This window comes from Cyprinodon variegatus, unplaced genomic scaffold (genome assembly GCF_000732505.1).
Source record: "Cyprinodon variegatus isolate N-32 unplaced genomic scaffold, C_variegatus-1.0 Scaffold664, whole genome shotgun sequence".
Lineage (NCBI taxonomy): Eukaryota > Metazoa > Chordata > Actinopteri > Cyprinodontiformes > Cyprinodontidae > Cyprinodon > Cyprinodon variegatus.
Window position 1 is genome coordinate 105,404 of NW_015151117.1, and position 16,541 is coordinate 121,944.

Sequence of the window (16,541 nt, forward strand, 5' to 3'; positions counted from 1 at the left end):
AGCGTGACAGAGGATGGTTGAAGATTTATAGTGGCGTAACAAAACAATGGAAGCCTTTGTATGGTCTGCAAAACACGCTGTGTGAGCATCACAGTTCATCTGCTAATTACAACATCAAACCTAAGGCTGGCTGTCTGCAGCAAACTATTCATCTCATGACTTACAAGGCAGGTTTAGAGGAGGAGGGGGCTGCAGGATTAATCCCTGTGGTTCGACCAGCATGAGGGCCGGTTTCTTTACTCAACCTGACAAGCAGGACAATGGGATTTAAAAGCATATCAGATGACTGTATTCCAACTCCTGGTCCTTGTCATGCCAAAAAAGTTGCACACCAGCCCTCCGTTAAGTTTCCATGACTTCAACCACAAGTCTGTTCATGCAGCTCATTCCAGGTGGGAACATGACAACGTTTGGTTGAGTCATTTGACAGCTTTGGGGCCTCGGGGCAGTTGTCTGTTTATGTTTCGCATAGGTGTCGGTCTTAGTGGCATCTTCAGTGACAATAGGTGGCTCTTTTCAAGCACTATTTCATATGTTATGGGACAGGTACTAAGCTGTGAAAAAGTTTAACTTTTTCCTGTCCATGGTTTCAAACTAAACTACTATTTGCAATCAGAAAAATATTACATGAATATATAGATATACAGTTGGAATTTTTTTTTTCAAAATAAACCTGGGTCTTTATAAAAGGTAATTGCCACCTAAACCTAATCACTAGTTACACCAACACCTGCCACCAAACATTTGCCCCAACTGGCAATCAGTCATTTGAATCATCGGGTTCTAGTCTTCCCATACCAGAGAGTTTTATTGCATTGCCAGCCTGTTTAAGATAACGCCAAAGAAATCTGAAGTAAATTCAAATCAAGCCCAAAACTTTTTTTTGGGTGCATTTGTTTTTTTCCCTTTTATTTTCCAGTCATTCAGAGGAAGAGATAGTGATGTCATGCTGCATAATCCAAATAATAATAATAATGGAACTTTATTGATCTCACATTGGAGAAATTTACCTCTGCATTTAACCCATCCCCTTTGGCAGCAGTGGGCTGCCATCGCTGAGCGCCCGGGGAGCAATCAGGATCTAAAAGGATGTGTAGGGTCCTGCAGTAGAGAGTCGCAGTTAGCTTGTTTCAGGTATGACGCAGATATTTTTGATTTATGTCCAATTTTGAAGTGTGGTCTGAGCCATGTTATTCCAGGCCAAAAAATGCAAGATGGACAATCACAAACTAGCTAGGACTGTGGGGGTCCATGTGTAAGTTTGACAAGCACAAAGTTCTCCCATGAGTGTTCCTAAAAGACTTGCCGTGGCGCTGCGTGTTTCGACTTTGGCTGAAAACCAACAAACCATCGCACAGATCTACAAACTACCGTCCTGCACGCTGTGTCTGGGATAATGTCCGAGGTGTGCCAGGTGTTGTGGACGGCACTACAGCTGGAGTCTCTGGCATTAGGTACCAAACAGGAAATACGCATGGTGTAGAGCGGATGTATAGTTGCAACACACATGCACATGACCTGGTTTCTTAGTATAAACCAGGCTTTGGGCACAGAGAACCAGAGTGGCAGTTTGTGGGAGTGGGTTTCAAACTCACAACCTCAGGATTCCAAGCTCAATGCCCTTTAGGCCAGCACTCCCCCAAAGCACTTCCGGTTAAATTCACTATCTAACGGTCAGACATTCTCATTTACAGTTTTCTGGTAATTAGCAGAATTCATGGTTGCATCAGTTATTGCAAGGTTAACATGAGATTAAATGACTCAGATTTTCAAAAAAGTCCAGCTGTGTTGCCACAGTCCTCAGGATATTTTATCAGAAGGTGCAGGGGATCATCATGATGATTTTTTTTGCACTAGTTTTGGCTTTGAAAGTGTCCCATTGAGGCAGTATTTCCCCCAATCTCTCTCTCTCATTTGGGTCTTTTGTGACCTTCAGAATAAGCCATCAAGACGGTCTGGGAATGATTTTGGTGAAAAGCCACACAGTTCATCACTGTTCCAGGTTTTTCCTACTTGTTTTTTCCATTTGCGGATAATGGCTTTAACTGTGACTCCCTAATAACTAGGGCTGGGTAAAAGAAACTACAAAACAAAAAAAAAACAAAAAAACAAAAAAAAACCCCTTTGAATCAATTATTTGATTTTCCATTTGAATGGCCCAATATAAATTAAAAAAACCCTTCAATCAATCCTTCTTTTCTCCTCGATATATATGCACAAAAATCATTGCAACACAGTCAAAGGAGTGAATTTCATGCATTTATAATATGTTTTATTTACATAGCCTGCCTTGAGGTTTAAAGTTATCTAAAGCTTTAATGTTTGAATAGGTAAAGTTAAATAAAAAGTTCATGATCATTTTAACTGCAATGGGTTCAATTCATAAAATATTTTTACTAATGCACCAAGTTAGAGTTGGTTTCAATCTTTTGCAGCATTAATGCTTCAGAGAATGTCTTCCATATCCAAGTAAAGCTGGTACCGAATGATATCCTTTAAATATTTGAACCGAGTAGTGCCTTTGTTAATCAAATTGATGTGGAAAATCTGAAATAATTCTCAGTACTGACAGTGACCCGGACCTTAGAGATGATTTTGCAATTTAGGACATTTTATCTTTTCTGGGATTTCTTAAGATCGCTCCAAACTGTGTTAATCTTTGGGAACTTGATTCGACAGGGCTTGCAGAACATGGGCCTGGGTTTGAGTCAGGATATTAAACCAATAAAAGTAGTCAGTCACAAATATTTATGATTCAACAGGAGTTAAGCTTATCTTGGTATAAAATAGGTTTAATCTGCTTTTTCATTCTAATAAATAAAAAAATTTTCTTTTTTTTTCCTCTGGCTATTTTAATCTGTTATGAAATACTGTAGAGTAAATCATACTGATAAATAAGTAAAACAGATTAGGCGAGAGGCATTTCTCAGGAAACCCCCCTCCCTTTCACTGAACTTTCTCCTTATTTTTTTGTTCAGATTTCTGCAGAATCTCCATGCCTTATTGCATATCCGCCCACTCATTGTTGCGGTGTGGACCTGTTGAGGTGTGAGTCACACAATGTAGAGTTACACATCTCTGCAGGTAGAGCTCCTTCAACCAGATCCAGCTTTTGCTCTGCCAACAGGTGTCCTTGTGCAATCTCATCACACTGTGATCTGAGTTGGCCGTCAGTCCAAGGGCTTCAAGGAGATAAACGTTTACAGCAGTAAAAATGGGATGCTAAAATCTCCTTTAATGATCTTTAAGAGAGAAGCAGTTTTTTAGGAAAATTAAACTGTGGAGTTTTTCAAGCAGAACTTGGTTTGACCTTTTTTGAGTTTGCATAAGCCAAACAAAAACCAGAGTTAATAGATCTCCTGCTGCTCTTACAGCAGTTTTCACACCAACCTTTCAAACCATCAACCAGAAACATTTCACACAGTATAACACTGAATATAGTGCAAAATTATCCAAACCTTTTAAACTGCAAATCAGTTTCTGTGCTGAAATACTAAAGAAGCAGATACATGGAAAAAGAAGGCACTTTTGTTCATTAGTAGTTATTCCTGTTTATTCTGATACCTCCACATAAATGCAAGTGTACAGAGTCACCAAATTAGTCATTAGTTTAGCTGAGATCAATTTTGTTTTAGTAAATCTGCTGGAGATGAAGGTTAGCATAAAGCTATAATGTGTGCACACAACAAATTGGGTTTTCATTAAATAGCAGCAAAAAAAAAACAAAAAAAACGACAACTATGTAATGGACAGAAGGCAATCTGGTCAGATGAGATCAAACTGATCAAACAGATAAACAAACTGATCTAAACCTGAATGTTTAATGAGCCAGTTAGCAGCATCGATAATTTCCATGTTTGAATGTTTTGACATGAAGAAGTTTCTTTTAACGTCAAGTGTTGGTGAAACCAACGTGTTAATGAAGCAAACAGGTTGATGATTGCGTCGATCCCACCTCGTCAAACAAAGCATTTTGGAGTTTTTAGAATATTTTTTGATCAGTTTTAAGTGAAAGGCCAAAGTACTACATCCATTTGTAGCTGAAGCAGTGCGCTTTGTGTAAATTATATTTAAATTCATGCTTGTACATTTCTGTTGCCTCCTAAAGTGATAGAAACAGCTTCAACCTGACAAAGTTAACTATGACTGGAGCCGTTTGGCTGAAGATAAGCAGAACGTTTTTTGTTTTTTTTTCCCCCGATTCAGTGATTTTAAAATAACATTATTTAGAGCTGTAATCATGATACATGATACTGTTTGCTTAAGGTTCACATACCATCAGAACTTCATGCTGGCTCATGCCTAGTTTAGACTGAGTTTAATCATATCTTAGAATGATTTAAATCCCATTTCAGATAGCATCCATCTGGTTAAGACACTGATTAGATATGGGTATTGACTAACGTTATATCCCCATTTGTAAAAAAAAAAAAAACAAAAACAAAAACACACACACACACACAACAAACAACTTTGTACACAAAATGCATATTAGGAGGTCATGTATGTACCAGTGGCAAAAGTGTACAATAACTTGCCCAATGTTTGTTGCGGTAAAAAGATGCAGTGCAGATGCTTTTGAAAATAGCTGAATACAAGCAGGCATCCACAAATCAAAACATATAATTAAGCCCAGATCCTCTGTGGAAAATTCTAGATCTTGATGCAAATTTTGATACAAATGTGTGATCTGTCTAAAACCAAACATCTGCAAGCACATCCAAATCCAAATAAAGTAAGATTTGCTCATCAGCACATGTCAAAGGAAACCACTCCAGGCATAGGGCATTTTTTTTCTTTTATTACAAATATCCTGCTTTATCTTTTTCTCCTGGCTTTCCTTCAGAACAGCCAAAGGAGAAGAGAGGAGATGCTAAATCACTCTCTGGAGAAGAGCGTGTTACACAACATGTTTCCATCAACAGACAGCCACCTCAGCGAGGAGCTCCACTGCAGACTGTCCAATCTCAGATACAGATACGCAGCAGCGATATAAACACTTTCACTGAAAACCAACAGAGAGGGATTCTGTGTGACACGGAGCCCAGCTTCCAAATGTCAGTACTCCGTTTTATCAAGAAGACAAACAGACAATCCAATTACTCTAAAGTCTAGCATTTACTGTAGTAACTAAAGAATGACTACGGAACTAAATGCTCAACAACACAAACTGCAGATCAGTAAAAACAATAAAATCTCAATCTGAGTCATGCAAGTGAACAAATGGTAGTTAATACTACAGCAGGTAGCTAAGCTATGATTAGGGCAGCTCAGTATTTGGAAAATATCTAATTGCTATCCTTTACCTCTTAAGGAAAAGTCCGGTCAGCAAGGAATGATCAATGGATTATTATCTATACCTAAAACTAATATGTTTGCGGTGATTTAATGAATTTAGCATTAATCGGTAAAAATAATTTCCGTTGCGATAACTGAGTCTGGGAGCGACCATTTTTGCCCAAATATAGTAACACCTCACTCCTGACATCTTCCAGCAGTGACGTCACGGTGCGGTAAGCCTAGCGCCATTCTCCCCGCTTTACAAGCAAAAATCAATGGGAACTACTAGACACATCTGCAATCAACAACAATTATTGAAGATTTCCAGAGGACTTTACCATTGAAATTCACCAGAGCTATAGTTAAACTGACAATGCCCACGTGCATGGCAGTTGGATGTTGGAATACATCGGGTAAAAGTGTAAACAAAATCAGTTATTTCACCTTTCTGATTCATGATCCTCCACAGGATCATTGGATTGCCAACTTGAAGAGGGAGGATTTGCCAACGACTTCTGGCCACAGAAAAAACACGTAATATGTAGCCAACATTTGGAAGAAGAATGTTTTCAAGATGACTTGGATAATAGCGCGTTGTGACAAACACCAGAAACAGCACTGGGACTTGATCAACAGCTGATACTGCACTGTGACGTCACAAACCAGTAGGTGGCGGTAGTGTTCTTTGACAAACATGGATGCCTCCAGTAAAGCACATTCAGATGAAAATTACTCTTAATTAAAAACCCTTATCATTAATGAACTGTATGTAATACTTCTATTTTTAAAGTACTTTCAGAAGTTTGTATTCTGAATATGACCGGACTTCTCCTTTAGTTTAATGATGATTAACCCAATTTTTCTATTTTTTTTTCCCCTTTTAGCATTGCAGTAGTACCCCTCCCATTTTCTATAAGCTTTATCTTCTGACACATTATAAAAATAAACCTAATGTAGACATTAAGGAAAGTTGGAGGTAATTAACTGGCCAAAGTTGTTCGGAAATGTGATTAGTGTGAACGCATTCAATTCAAATACAATCTACTTTATCGAATGTTGCTGACCAGCAGTCATTTAAAATATGATATGGCACACGTTGACGTTCTCAATCATTATTTCCATTCATTGGTTTCATTATAAATCATAGCTAGAGCTTGTTATGCAGCTCTGGCTATAATTTGCAATGAAGTTTAGCAGCAAGTTCCAAAACTACAGTTCTGGAAATGTTTCCCATATCAAATAGCATTCTATGGGGCGGACTGAGACGAGTTGGAGAAAAGATATATGGTTAGCAGCATTGCTTTGCTTTTATTTAACACTAGAACATCCTTTTGATGCAAACAAAGTTTATAAGGGCAAGTCTGTGCTTGTAGAGCATACTGTGTGAATTATTTAGCAGAAAGCATTTTTAAACGGAAATAAAATTCTTGCCACAGATTTAGAATTTGGTTTCTAATAAAAATTCTCGACTCTGACGGAGCCCCAACTAGTTTTGATCTAAACTTCACAATATTAGCTCAGGCTATATTTTTTAGATTGTTGTCCAGTTGCAAATTAAACCTCTATCCCGCTCTGTCCCATACCATAATGCTGCAACCACTATGTTTTACTGTAGTATTGGTGGATTTAGGGTGTGCAGTATAAGGTCACCTTATTGACGTTCTTTCACTCAAGGTCAGTTTGATGTCACATTCTCTTTAGCTGCTTTGGTATACTGGTACAGACAAGCATTAGCACTGCAGGGAAGCAACTTCTGGAGTTTTCCTTCCACAGAATGGCTCTGTGGTTAATGTTAGGCTCCTGGATTAGGATTAAACCAGCATAGTTACCTCCAGGCACCTGCTATAGCATGGTTAAAACTGTTTCAAAGGTTTAGTGTGAAAGTTTGTTTGTTTTTCTGTGGGTATAAATACTTTTGCAAGACAATTTAAACATTAGCAGAAAGAAAAGCAGAGCATTTAACAGGCTCACAATTTTTTTTTTATTTCTTCCAAGTAAACGATCAATCCAACCATTCATGAGTCTAAATTCTGCATTTTCAGCAGAGTCACCTGGAACATCATCTGCATTCAGAGTCCTGCTTTGGCCCTGTACCTAAACCCCTGCAGGGGCTTCTCAACAGGGTTTGTAGGTTCATGCCGAATATGTATGGCCCAGCAACAGGTAGACAAAAGCTATGCAGCAGCACTGCAGAAAGAGGCAGCAGGCAGGGCAATGGCCAAGATTCACTGAATGCAAATGGAACCGTTAAACATTCTCACCAAGGTGCAAAGACTTAGGTGTGACTTTTCGCAAATTCCTCAGGCTGAGGCACCATCCCTGTCAAGCTTTCTCATCAAAACTCAGGTACTATATAAGATTTATTTTTTTTAAATAAAACAAAACCATGCTCTGAGTGAACGGAGGCCTTGATTTAAAGAGTTCTGAAGGAAATCTGCTTGGATAGAAGAAAGACAGCGGGGATTAAGCTGTTCTGTCCCTGGGTGTGTCTTGTACCCAGCCCAGAGAATGACCATTTTCCCACATCTTAGCTCCGTACAATTGGCTGCTCAGGGACTCTAAACAAACAAGTTCCCATCAGATTGCCATGAGTCGTCCTAATCCCTGTGGACACCATGTTTTTCAGAGTTTAAAGATGCAAAGTATCTCTCTACGACCCGGTTTACCCCCTTTAACTTTACCACAACTTCCTCACATGCTGACCATTCTTCTCTAACTGTGGGTGGAGTGTTGGGTAGGCGGGTGTTTGTTTTGAGTAGTCCAAATGTATGGGTGGGGGTCTGCATAATTCCAAAAAGAAAAAAAAAAAAAAGAAGTGTTAGGGTGGTTGGATTGATCCTTCACTTAGAAGAAATAAAAATTGAGAGTCTGTTTTTTTAACAGCATAAGCAAGGGACTATCAGAAAGAGCGGCTCCAGTGGTCGTTTACAGTCTGAACCTAACAAGGCGTATCAGCACAATGCAAACAGGACAGCCATCAGGCCTCACATCCATCATAATCAGCAGATTTTGCTCCAACAGCTCAGGATAAAAAGGAGGAAGCTGATTTCATGAGGAGACATTTGCAAAAACCAGATCCAGAGCAAAGGTGATGCTTTATCCAGGGTTACGCCGAGTTTGCTTTACAGACAACTGAAGTGATACGTGCATAACGTCAGACTCAACAAAGCAAAACAAACCTCCAAAGACATCAGGACCAGTATGAGATATAGCAAACTTTTGCTACTGCCTGAGGGGCCCATGCTTGCACGGAACGGGTTGACAAATATACCAGATGCACAAAAACCTTCGTCACCTCATAGGTTATGTAATTTAAAGCTAGCTTCATTACTTCTGCTGCTCAGGTCTGAGCTGGGAAAACACTTATGTTGATGGTTGGTAAATAAATCAAACCGACCAGCTTATAAAAGCTTTTTTCCACAGCCGCATGTGAACGCGACATTTAATGAGCCCCATGCTGCAGAATGCATTAAAAAATACAATAAACATCAAGCTAGACTTAGGAGATCAAAGAAGTGAATCATTATTCCACACATAGATAAACACAAGGATTTATTAAAAGGGCTTTTTACTTTGATTTCAGAAAATGGACAAAAACAAAACAAAATAATTTGTTTGGCAGAGAGTAATATAGGGTGGATGAAATGGATCTTAACAAGTCTGTTTAACATTAGCATCAGCCTCATTAACAAAATTATTTAAAAAGTCAACAAACATACATACAAGTAGGATTAAACTAAGGTCCTTTCCTGGAAATTAACCAGAGGATGCATCTTTGGGCTTACAGTAAAAATCTGCCAAATTACAGCACAGCTTTGCCACAATTAAACAAAAATTGCCAAAACATCCAATTCAATTCAGTTTATTTATATAGCGCCAATTCGCAACACAGCTAATGGAACTTTACAGTTCACCAGATCATACAGATTGATTCAAAGTTTTCCATCTAAGGAAAAACCAGTTTATTGCATTGACTCATTGAGTAGAAGGTAATCACTCACTAAGCATGCTTGTAGTGACAGTGGTGAGGAAAAACTCTCTTTTAGCAGGAAGAAACCTCCAGCAGAACCAAGCTCAGTGTGAGCGGCCATCTGCTGAGGCCGACTGGGGTTCAAGGAGACAGAAGCAGAGATACAAAAAGCAGCTGTAAAAGGCGACCTTGTCCAGGAAACACACAGCCATATTAAAATATTACAAAAAGTATCACTGTTGGGGATGAAGGGATTAACTGTGAAAAAAAATAGCACAAAACACCAAGAAATTACACCAAGCATAGTACGGCTTGTACAGATAAGACAGCACTGTGGAGCCAATCCTACTCATCATCACTCTAAAAACATCTGAACATTGTGAAAGTATTGCATATGCAATGCAAGGTAGCCAAGAGGTCTATTACAAATCCCAATAGGATGAGTTTTGCCAAAAAGATCATGTTGTGCTGAGGACGACTTAAAGCCTGTGATTTTAGATCATAAATTATGTGGGGAAGCAGGTGTTGAACCCTCCCATCTATTTCCAGCAAGTGCTGTCTAGTTCCAGTGGAGCCGAATGATAACAAGGCAAAACTACCAGGATAAATGTTGCTACTTTAAAGTTATCCAACAGACACGCTTCTTCTGACTGGAAGTAATAATAACATTCTGGAGAATCCCAGCAAAGATTAAGGTGATGGCACAGAGCCCTTCCAACCTCAAAGATAAACAATCAGAATACCACTAGAATCATGCAAAAAGCTTTTCAGCTATTAAAAGCTGTTAAAAATTTATTTATATAAAAATTTATGCACAATATGAATTATTATAAAACTTTATATGAATATAAATAGAAAGTATCAAATGAAATGTACAGCTGTGCAATGTTTCTATCTACACTAACCAGGGGCGGATTTAGGAGACGCACTTAATATTTCAAGTGTTCTGATGGCATTTTAGCCAATGGATTTTTATCAAAAACATAATTAATGTGAACAAATAAAGAAAAGCTGTATTAACCATACATGTAAACAGAGTTTTATGGGGCCCCCAGTAACTTGGGGCCCTAGGCAACTGCCTAGTATTGCCTAATGGTAAATTCCCCCCTGATGGGAAGATTCATGAAGCCATTTTTATAAGCTTTTGGCACTAAACAGAGCCACAGTAAAAGGCATTAGTCACCAGTAATGAAAAATGCCTAATGGTAAATACCCCCCCCCCCAACACTAATGTTTAATAATATTTTGAAAGATGCTCATCTCATCAAAAAAATAAATAAATAAATAAAATAATTTCCCATCTATTTCATCCTGAGAATATGAATAATTTAAACCAGACATGTATATATGAGCTGGAACTTTCTACAGATTCAAATTTTGAGCCAAGCAGAACTTCTGATCCTCTAGTTCTATATCCAGTTTGGAGAAAAAGAAAGAGAAATTAAATTTGTATATTTTATTAGTGGGTTTAGTTTGTGCTGCATGTACTGCAGTCCATCAGGCTTCCTCCCCACCTGCACAACCAGCACAGCTGGGCTGATCATCTAGTCTGATTACTTCTTTCATCTCATCTAGGAGCTATAATTTAGTCAGAACCAACCAGACACGGATGGAAACGCACACTGACTGAGGAGCGCAGAACAGAGTAAGGAGAATAAAAGCCCTTAAAACAGAACAGTTTGTTAGAAAAATACATCATAGATAAATAATAGGTCATAATAACTATTTGAAATGTATAATTGTGTTCTTTTTTCTGGGTTAAACTCGTTTAAAAAAGCAAATGAGCTGTAGTCTGATCTGGGTGATAAAATCAACGGTGCGGAGGCAGAGAGAGCTTACCTCTGTAGAAACAAACAGCAGCGGGTCTTTGCGTAAAAATGACAGAGAAAAACAAAAACAATCCTCAGAATGCGCTCTGATCGGACTGCGTCAGTGCCGGGGAATCGGTAATCATCCTCCCAACATGTGAAAGCAAACCTCCTTCACTACAAACTGAAGGCTGCTCCTTTTTCAAGCCTCCAAACTTAAGCTCCTCCCTCAGCACACGCTGTCTGTCCCTCACCCTGCATGGCGCAAACACTGCGACTCTGCAAGAGCGCCTGTTACTTATTACGCACGGAGGGGAGACCATGAAATCTATGGAGGCCACTGAAAAAATAAAAAAAGTTAACAAATTTTTACATTTTATTTCAGTTTAATATGGGAAAAAGTCAGAATTCTGTGAAAAATGTCAGAATTCTGAGGGAAAAAAAATCAAAAATTCTGAGATTAAAGTCAGAATTCTATGAAAAAAGTCATAATTCTGAGATTAAAGTTAGAATTCTGAAAAAAAAAAAAAAAAAAAAACACTTTTCCCATAATAAACTGAAATACAATTTCAAAAAATCAGGTGGTTATTTTTTTTTTTTTTCAGTGGCCCTAATCCTCCTCTGTAGAATCCAGCTTAAAGAAACCAATTGAAATATTCACGGTCAGTAAAAACCACAGGAGGCCAGTATTTCTAATAGAAGTTCGCTTAAAAATCAATGTCAGTTGAACTTAAGGTTCTGAAACTTTGTTCCACCACAGGTGTAACTTTCTGAAGGACTGGTGTGGACATGTCCCCCCCAGTAATTTCAATACATAGACTTTGGCTCTAAACAATATCTGGGACACATTTCTAAATTAGACTTTGCTGCTTTTGAAGGAAGATAATCACTGATGTAGCTGAAAGGGAAAACATCCATTAATCAATCATTTTCTGGATGGATTGATGGATGGATGAATGAACCAGGAACTGCACTGTAAAAATACATTTTGGCACATTTTGAACAGCATTTATAGGATAAGCTTATCTGTTTGAAAATATTTTGTTCAGTAATGATTAGGCTGTGTTCTAACATTATGTTATTTATGTATTTATTGTGAAATAACCCATTTTGAATAGAACTGAAGTAAAATTGTGATTTTGTCAACTCATTATTTATGTTATGAGGAAGAGATGAATATGTGTTAATAAAAAATCAGCCGATTTCAAAGGTACAGGTTAAATTGCTTGTTTAGACAAACAGTTAATCAGGTAAAATACCAGGAACTCAATGCATTTAGGAGTCAGACATGAGGACAGCTTGCTGAAGAATCTGAGGATGAAGACTGCACCAGCAGAATGTAAGATACCACTTGCTCTGCAGAGAGGGTGATTAGCTATAGTTTTCCTTCTCTTCAGGAACTGCATATGCCTAAAAAAGGGAACTGGAGGGAAAACCTCATTTACTCTACCCTTTTGAAACCCTGCCGACACGGTAACCGAGATAACTGTTGAGTGTAAATGGAAAATAACTGAACTGGACCGTGCCAGACACAACCAAACCATGTTAAATCTAGTACTAGTTCAACAGTAGGGCTCGGTCCATCTGTGGCTTAGTTCTCTGATAACAAAGAGCGCATGAGCAGACCGCGTCATCTCCTATTTACAGTCAGCTGACTCATTACACCGGTTTTCTTGCGTGTTCGGCTTTGTAATTCACAGATCACTTCACCTGTTCACAACACCAGCTTCTTCTCAGCCTATTAATGATAAATGGCATCAAATGAGCATGGTGTGACCAGGGATGATGCCGAGACCGAGGCTCTCATGCAATTGCATAATTCCCGCCTTGAGAGCTGTAATATCCGATGATAGGAGGTGAGGAACCATGCTAGCCTGATGTGTAAATGGTCGTAAAAACCAAGCTCGGCACGGATAGCTGATCCAAGCTTGGTCTGAACTCGACATGGGTTGGTTTCTGAGGGGTAGTGGAAATGAGGCAATAGAAACCAGTTTTTAGAAGACTCCCCCATCTGGCAGGACAAAAATTTCTTCTTACTGTCTGCAACTTGCCTCATTAACAAGGCCTAGCCCTTACCAACACTTTTCTGCTGAAAATAATACAAATATTCAAGCACGTGTAAATACTTATATTATTTTCTTTGTTGCATGTTTTTAAGATCTGCCAAGTTGCTCTTCTTCTGCCAAATGCATCACTATTTCCCCAATTCTTATAGCATTCCTACAAAACAGTACTTGCTAAAAAAGCCTTTGCTAAATCTGATTGTGGTTGTTGGTGCTAGATGGACATAGCTGAATATACTAATAAATGACAAAATGTTTATTTAACAGGTGTTTCAAACAAATCCATCCCTCCAGTTTACATAGATTTAACTTAAAAAATATACCGGTAAAAGGAAAATGCAGTGATTAGCGATTCAGTCCAAAGGAATGCCTCGTTTATGTGTTTAAGTTCAATGTTCCCTCACTCTGTAGCAGTCACTCCCAGTAAAGACCACATCTTAACTGACAGTTTTATCCTTGCTGGTAAAAAACTAAAAAATACACACTTTATCAGTAACATTTATTGCCTTCATCATAAACCAATTTAACAGGTGAGAAAAAGCTGCCAAACAGAAATAATCCCAGTGATTAGTTAGAAATAACGGATTCATTTGAATGTCTTTTTTTATATATCTGTATAATCCATGCTCAGTAATTTTTGTTTTCAAAACAATCAATAATCAATGTAAACTTTTACAGTCTTAGTTTTAACCATTGACCTCATTACATAGAAGACAAAAACTCTCCAAAAAAGGGAGAACACTAATTTTCCCAACAAAGATAGGGACAGGGTCACATTCCACAAACATTTACAAATATCTAATAGTTAAATGATCTTAAAAAGATAAAAGAAGCACAGGGAATGTTTTAAGAAGCTGTGTCTATAGAAATCACTGAAGTAGATGGTTTTAATAATTCAAAATGTCTGTTTCTAAGATGTTTATATTGGCAAGATTCTAGTCATAAAAATGTTTCAAAAAGCATTTTCTTTGCCATTGCGGCGGCCCCTAATGGACGCTTTTACTCTGGGGGTCCCTTTGGTCATCTTGGGTTTTGAGTCCCCCAGCGATTGCCTCGGGGTTCTGGGAGGGGGCGGGTCTTTGGCTCTTCACAACTACTATTGAGCATTTTTAAACTTTACATGCACTAGTGCACTCTCACAAACAACTACAGGTGCTTGGCTCCAGGTACTTAGAGATTGACTTCCATACAGAAAGCCCATATTCTGATCTTCAACTACCACAGTATACATGTCAGATTAATTAATACTACTTCTACTTCAGCGATAGTATCAAGGTGCTACTTTATTGTATCTCTTATACTATATCCGTTGTGCTGTTCTTTTTACATCTCTTTGCAGGTGATGAAGACTGAAGACGTTTTATCATTATCTCCCTTTCATCTTCTCTTACTTTCATTTTTTCTTGATGTTTTTCCTTTCCTGTTCTACTTACATTGCAGTGTCCATATAATCTGAAATACTTCCTGCATGAATTATTAAAAAAAAGCTGTTTACATGCATAAATCGAGCAGAACACTATGGCGAAAGCTGTACTGCTCCACTTGTGAAAGTAAAAGCTGTTAGGCTCTTTTTGGCATCAAGACAATTATTCTTATTGCCACATTGCCAGACAAGACACTGTAGAAAAAAAAAAAAGTACAAGCAACTTCTATACAGCAGTTTCAAGACTGCATAATAGTAATATCATAATAATTCTTCAACTTCATCAGATGAGATGAAATAGTGACAAAGTTAAAACACAAACAAACTGCCTGGTTTTAAATTGATGTATCCCGGTATCTATAATTTTATTGATGGTTTAGGGCCAGTCTGCAAAGTGCATAAATATGTCCTTTTTTAATCATCAGGATGCTATTTTTTTTTAAAAGAATAAATCAGGCGTATTGAGAAAATATAAGATTTCCTTCCAGACTGAAAGTTCTCTTCCTTTGTCCTTCTTGGCATCAGTTATCCTCTTTATTCCCAGGGATTCCTTTAAGACATCAAGCAATGACTGACAGCTGAGCGTGTCCACCACAAAGAGAATTAGGAAGGATTATGTACAAAGGCAAAGACATGGCCACATCCAAACTCAGTCATTCATGTAATCTCTTTTGCTGGTAGAAGGAATAAAAAGAACTGTGAAAGTTAAGTTGTCCAGGTCCCTTTTAATAACTTAGTGCAACATAAGTCATGGCCTTTCTGCTTTACTCAGGAAATCCAGTAATAATGATCTTATCCTGAGAAAAGACGGGCAACAAATAAAAGCTCATGTATAATACAGAAACACCTGCAGGGGAAAAGATAGTCTTCTAATTAATCTCCAGCTTTGTGCTTTCAGCAACTCAAAACAACATGGGATTTTGTCAGATATTCTGAGGAAAAATGTTGTCAACAACCAAAACCAAATACAAAATGCTTAAAGCAGTATTCTTATGGCTCAGCTTGACGATGGAGTTAAGGTACATTCTGAAAACGTTGTCACTCTCTCACAGGGTCTTGTGTGGCAGCTTTTCCGATAGAGAAGGTAGAGGAGATGTCTGTTCTCAAAGCCTATATCCGACCAATGGCAAAATAATCTACAGGAAGAGTTTAACCTTTTGAAAGCTCTTCAATACTGCTGCCTGTCTGTTCAGCACCTGCTTTGGCTTTCACAACAAGAGTCTCGATGTTACCCTGATATGCCGAGACTAAATCTGAGCTTCTCGTCCTTATCTGCTGAGATAATTCAAATGGAAACAGGGATTAACTCAGAGATGACTGGAATCCTCCAGTTTATGCTGAAAACAGAGTTTAAACATCTCAGAGTAGACACCACAACAGACCTATACCCTCTTGCATATCCTTTGACCTTTTTATTTTATTTTGTGACACTCTTACACTCTATTGTATTTGATTGTGATTTTATGTGATTGACAAACACAAACTAGACCAAATTGAAGAAGCTGTAATAATTCCATAAAAAAAACATTAAATAACTGTCGTTATTTAATAACGTCCTTTATAAGGCAGGAAATTAGTAACTACAATCTCAGTATCTTTTCTAGGAAGGCCTCAGAAGTTTATGAGAGAACATAATGGAGGGAAAGTGCTGTAGAGACCAAGGAACACAGTAGGAAGATTAGGGAAAACATTTGTAGGAGAGCTTTTAGTGTGAGGTCGATTCTTAAAGGTACAGAGGACAATCTTTTATTTCCGGGTGGATCATCTCAATAAATGGTCCTCCTAATTGTCAATCATTCTGGTAATATGTTCAGGTAAGGCCATCCTACATGCTCGTCCCGTTAGCTGTCATTCTCTGCGCATCCGCACTTTCAGGCGTATATCTGTGGTGAGCTACGTTTGTAGACAGTCATTGTAGCTCACCTTTCTGGCTTAGGTTCATAAGAGATCAAATTTCTATGAAGTGTATTAGATGAAAAGAAAGGCCTCACAAGAGG

The 16,541-nt window shown here is 38.2% G+C and overlaps 1 protein-coding gene across 2 annotated transcripts in view; it reads right to left on the minus strand.

The window, feature by feature from the left end:
- LOC107096996 (semaphorin-4B-like) overlaps positions 1-16,541 on the minus strand; it is an 87,438-nt gene that overhangs the window by 58,900 nt on the left and 11,997 nt on the right. The window contains exon 1 of one of the 2 annotated variants that reach the window (XM_015393941.1): positions 11,090-11,247. The exons of the other annotated variant lie outside the window; for it this stretch is intronic. The gene's annotated coding sequence lies outside the window, so the exon portion shown is untranslated. Of the gene's footprint in view, positions 1-11,089; positions 11,248-16,541 lie in introns of those variants that run through there. 2 annotated transcript variants of the gene reach the window in all.